We start from the raw sequence: 6,091 nt of genomic DNA on the forward strand, positions 1-6,091 counted from the left end.
GGCTGTGGCGGGATGGAGAGCAAGGCTGCTACTCACTCCAGCCAGTTGTTAATGGAATTAGGGCTGTGGGACTAGCATAGCCACGAAAAGCCAAATTTGTATTATACTAAACTAATTAAAGTGTTTCCTGGCTGGCAAACTCAGATTCTGAAAGTTAACTGAGAGAACACTGTATATGAACCCAGAAAAACTTTTGCTGTAGTTTTTATGGTACTAAAATAGATCTCCAATTGTTGTATCCATCCAGACTAGTAATGTATCTGGACTGATCAGACAGCAGAATAAGAGAGTCAGGCATCGAAGGCATTGCTCAGGCCTTGGTACCTCATTTGGACAAGAAGAGTTTGTAGGATTGAGAGCGGGAACGGGACTCAGGATGCTGAGGCCAGCTTGGCTTTTAGGGGGAAACTTCCATCCCCCATCCCTCCCCAAAAGAAGAGACTTTGGCCCCACATGGGCTTTCTGAGGACTCAGGATGCAGCATCAGTGTGGGGGTTGGTAGAAATGCTCAGGGCTGTGAACTGGCAGCAAAAGGATGGAAGCTTCCAGCCCCAGCAGGAGGCTGCAGAAAGCAAAGAACAGCCTGAACCCATCAGGGAGCAGTTAGAAAAAAAAAAAAAAAAAAAAAAGTCATGTCTTCAAATCAGGGTCCCCAAGGCTAGGGATGCAGATCTGAGAGGCAGACTAGAGGGTTCATCTAAGGGAGTGTCACTTTTCTTGTGCACCCACACAGGTGGACGCTGTTATGGGGCTACGGGTTGGGGTGAACCTAAATTAGAATTTATTTTCCTCCTCAAACCTGCCCGTCCTGAGTGAATGCTCCATCTGTGTCAGATTCCAGGCTTCCTGCATCCCCTACAGACTTTGTAAATATTTTTCAAATCCATCCTTTCTTTTTAGACTCATTGCTCTGGTTTGGGCTCTAGTCAGTTTTCTTCTAATAGGCTCATAATTGATCTGCGTGCCTCCTACCTTGCTCTTCTCCTGACCTTCAGCAGAATGATCACAAAGCTTGATCACGCACCCTGCTCAGAGTTCTTTGTGCCACGGGAAAGTCCAAACTCTGTGTGTTGCTTTTACAACTTGTGCCCAGGAAGACACACATGCTTCTGTCCAAGTTTAGTGCTTCCTCAAACATTCCCATTCCCAGTTGTCTGCTTTTGATAATCTCTTCTGGAGCTAGAAGTGATGGCTCCGAATCATTCTGAATAAAATATGGCCATTGGTGTTGGAGAGGTGAGTTTGGACTTCTAGATTCCGTGTCATTTCTTTCATTTGTGCCTTGTCCTCAGTCAAGTGTAATTGTTAGATTTTTTTTTATTATTTCTTAATTCTTTTTGCTTTTGACCTATGATAGCCATGGTGAGAACAGAGGTATCCTGTAGTGTTTCCAGTGACACATCCTTAAAACTCTAGACTGATGCTTGTGGGTGGTCTTAATGTTCTGGAATAGATTTCTCTCACAGCATAATTGTTTGGAGGTTTTATTTACTCACCCAGACCCAACAAGCCAGATTTCCAGATCTGCTCACTATCTCTTGGGCTGTTGCTTTGGCTTTGCTCATGAAAAGCTGTTGAGAATTTGGCACTCAGTCTGGCAGTCTGGTGGGTGGTAAGGAACTACTTCAGACTTGGGTAAAGAATCACACACTCTGGCTAAATCTGCAAGAGGGTCACATTGATGACAAGTTGTGATCCTGAGATTAGCTCTGAAAAGTATTGGAGACAAATAGAAATATGCATAATATTTTTCCAGTACCTCGCACTTCTGACTCAGTAAAGAGTTAAGTGGCTTCAGAAACTAGAAGACCGGACTCCTGCTTGGCTGAGGGATAAAATGAACCATAGAAAGAACAATGATGGCAAATTTCCAAAGTTACATACCAAGTTGGTGTCAGAAAGGTAAGTAGCACATTTCTGCTGTAACCAATGAGGACAACCCCCCTCCTTCCTTCCCTCAACTTGATCTTTGTCAAATCTCACCTCCATATTTTGCCTCACTCATCTCTCCATCAAGCAATTTCCCTTATTAGAGGATCTGCCACCAGACCAGCTTTCAAAAAAGGAAAAGATAAAAGAGATGCAAAAATTGTACTGTAGCGTTTTATCTCAGGTACAATCTTTTACAGGGAACTCCCATTTAAATGTAATATGTTTTTTTTGTTTGAATCAATTTTGATTCAGATTTTGTTGAATCAGTTATGTCCTGAACTAAGTGGACTTGGAAAACTTTTATAATCAAAGGGTTTGCTTTGTGCTAACAGCTTTGTTTTTAATGGAATTTGAATTTGTGTGTGTGAGACATTTTGTCTCTTATTCTGAGATGTCCTCATGTACTTTAAATATTCCTCCCTCTCCTTATAGTATGTTGTCCTTGAATATGTTTTTATTTGAAAATTCAAAAAGTACTCTCTTTTTTGACTAGAATAATACCTTCCATGTTTTTCTCACATTTATTCCCAGTTCTTCAATTCTCTTCCCCTAGCAACTTGTTACTAGCTCTTAAATGTCTTTCCAGATATATTTCATCCACATATAAACGTTATATTTGTGTATGTGTATGTATTTTTTCTCCACTTAAAAATTTGCATATGATAGCTTAGTATTTTCTACCTGTTCTGTACCTTACTTCCTCTTGTGCTGCATCTTAGAGATACTTCTTGTCAGCGTATGCGATGGTTAATTTTATGTGTCAACTTGACTGGGCCACAGTGTACCCAGGCATTTGGAGGCAATATGTTCCTCATTTGGACGTGTTGCTCTAGGCCATTTATTGAGTCATCCCCAAAGTTGCTGGCTTTGAGTTGGGGCCCAGAACAAGATACGGCTCTGCAGAAGGTCCAGGCTGTTGTACCAGCTGCTCTGTCTCTTGGACCATATGATCCATCCAATCCGATGGTGCTTGAAGTATGTCAGAGGCAGATAATGATGCTGTTTGGAGCCTTTGGCAGCCCCTATAGGTGAGGCCTGCCATTCTCTGTAGATAACAACTCTCCTTTTGAGAAACAGCCCTTGGTCTGCTGCTGGGTCTTAATAGAGACTGAATGCTTGGGCCACCAAGTTACCATGCTACCTGAGCTGTCCATCATGAACTGGGTGTTTTCTGACCCATAATGTTGGCCGTGCACAGGAACATTCAGAACTGACACCCTCAGCTTTCCTGATTCTCAGGCCTTTGGACTCGGACTGGAGCCAGACCATCAGTTCTCCTGGGTCTCCAGCTGGCTGACTGCAGATCTTGGAACTTCTCAGCCTCCATAATCAGGTGAACCAATTCCTTCTAGTAAATCTCTATATATTGGTTCTGTTTCTCTGGAGAACACAGACTGACAGAGTATACTTAGAAATCTCCTTAATTCTTTTCAATGACTAGATTGCTGTCCAAATGATGAACATAGCATCATTTAATCATCTTCATTGATACGCCATTAGGCTCTTTCCAGTTTTCCAGTCTTTTTCTGACCAATGTATCAGTAAATATCTGTACACATACATCTTTGTGCACATATGCTGCTATAACTGAAGACCAAGGAATGTGGCTTATGAATCTTAAAGGTGACAGATATGTATTTATTCTATGCATGACTTGTGTAACATCATATGCCTTAGAATGCAATTTCCCAAAAGGAAAACTCTGTAATATGTGTGTTCTGTACCATGTCAGGCATGTTGTAGCTCCTTAACATATATTTTAAGATAATAATACTTTGCAGAATAGCCAGTTAATTCATATAACATAGCTAGCTAAGTACCAGTAGGGACATTCTCTTTAAGTGGGTCTCTCGAACCATATAAACAGAAAGAACATTTTCCGTAAATCCAAGGATGTTGGCTATTCTTTACAGGAAACCAAGTGAGTCTCCTCAAGCTTCTTCTTTTAACAAACACTCACTAGAATTACGATTTTGGAATCATTTCCATTGCAAATCCCCTCTTTTCCACACCCCTTTAAAAGGCAGCTGCAATATTTGGCATCTAACCAAGGCATGCTGCACCGACAATTCTCCAAATTTTATTTACATTTTATGTGCAGTATGTTCAAACTCTCACTTTCCCAGGTGCCAGATGCTGGTTTGGATACACTCCAGTGGAAAGTGCTTTCTTGTAAAATAAAAAAGGAAAATGCTGAACAAACCACTTCTTTATAAGACTTGCACCTAGTATACCAAAGTTAAGTACCCTAATAATGACTTCACTATTTTCCCAAAATTGCAATTCCCCCCAATTCCCTCCTTACCTACCTCCACACCAGATACTTTTCCTTTGGCCTCCATACGATGCTGACAGTCCTCTTACACCTCTTCAGTGTCCATTTGAAAACATCAGGGTGTAGGACTTTATCTGTCTGAAATGGTTTAGATGGTGTCTAGTGTAACCCACCCATAGGTGTTTCAAATATGATTTGGATGAAAAGATAAAGCATCTTAACCCATTTTCAGTATTTTAGAAGATATCTAACAACTTAACGTCTGCTATGTTAACAGCTTTTACATGTTTTCACTAACAAGTGATGCTTTCCATGTGTTTGATGGTAATACTGTCCCTGCAGTGGTACAGAACTTTGGCATGACATTAAGAATTAACTTGGAATTTGCCTTTGTGATTGGGTTCTTGCCTGCCTAAAAGCAATCCCCAATCCCCAGATACTACTTATGAAACAAGCAGCAGTGTTAGGTGAATATTAAGACAGTGAGTATCATTTTTAGAGACTGCCAATCCACTATCATGTTAAACTACACTCCTTTAGCCAGTTTATGTGGTAACATTTCACTGAGCTGAAAACCAGTATAATTCCTTGTTCTATCCCAGAAAAATTGAGAACCTTAGGCATGAAAATTTACATTTGTGCCAAAGGCTTGGGGTTATATTCTGAGGTTTAAATGAACTCTTGTAATGCATGCTATGATTTGTGTGTGTGGAAAGCCGCTGTAAAATAACAAAAATACTCCGCTTGGCTGCCAGATTTTTCTTTTTCACTTTTTCCAGTAGATGGCGGTAGATACCCAAGAAATAACTTCCAAAGAGCTGGTGGAGGGCGGTGAAAGGGGCGTATTTTCCTTTCACTGTTGGTCACTGAGCTGACACCCACTGTATTTCTGTTGCGGGTGGGCATGGTATACATTTTATTTTTGTGTGTGTGTGTGTGTGTGTGTGTGTGTGTGTGTGTGTGTGTGTGTGTGTGTGTGTGTGTGTATTTGGTGGAGGGGAGAACGGAAGATTTGCTACAGACCACCTGTTTAATCCAGGTTCTCTCTAAGCATAGGATAGCATCTTGCCAGCTGGAAAAAAATCCCTAGAATTTTTTTCAACTCAGTAGACTTGATATAAGCTATGGAACTGATTCAGGGGAGCAGCCAGCATCAATTTAGAGATGCCGCGGCATCTGTTGCCTACATTCGTGGAGATGGAAGAGACCCACTCGCTGGTGAGGAACGGCCGCCGCGACCTGGGGACGGAAATCCCACAATGCGACCTGCGATCAGACTACAAGTACTTATGGATTCCCTCCCGTGTGCCTAGCAGTAGATCAGAAGCTACACAAGAAATATGAGGTGGCGTTCTCTAGTTCTCTTGTAGTAGAGAACACAAAACATACACACAGAGGGACCTAGCCTGAAGTTACAACTGTATGGTGAAGGTGGTAAATCCTACAAGCATTATGAGATTAATGTGGTACGAAATGGCCAAAGGGTTAGGCTGTGTGTAGGGAGAGAGAGGAGGAGGGGTAGGAACAAGGAGGGGTACGAGAACTCGGGGTGGGGGGCTCGGGGAATCTTTGGAGAAGTCCGGAGAGAATTTGGAATTTGGGAGCGGAGGGGAAACGGAGGGAGGGGTTGAGGCCAAGCCCAGCCCCACGGGACTGCAGCCTCGGAAAGGCCAGTTCGGCGGCCCCTTCTCCTTTATTCACTGAGGCCCCGGGCATTCCCGACAGACCGGGGTGTCTCGGGTCAGCTTTCTCTCCAGGGCAGTCTCCCGAGCACTTCTGCCACGCGGTGGGAGCCAGCGCCTAGTGCCCGCGTAGCTGCGGCCAGTGCCGAGGCAGCCAGAGCAGCTACAAAGGGGGCGTGGCGAGGGCGTGGCAGAGGGGCAT

This window comes from Camelus bactrianus, chromosome 16 (assembly GCF_048773025.1).
Source record: "Camelus bactrianus isolate YW-2024 breed Bactrian camel chromosome 16, ASM4877302v1, whole genome shotgun sequence".
NCBI lineage: Eukaryota > Metazoa > Chordata > Mammalia > Artiodactyla > Camelidae > Camelus > Camelus bactrianus.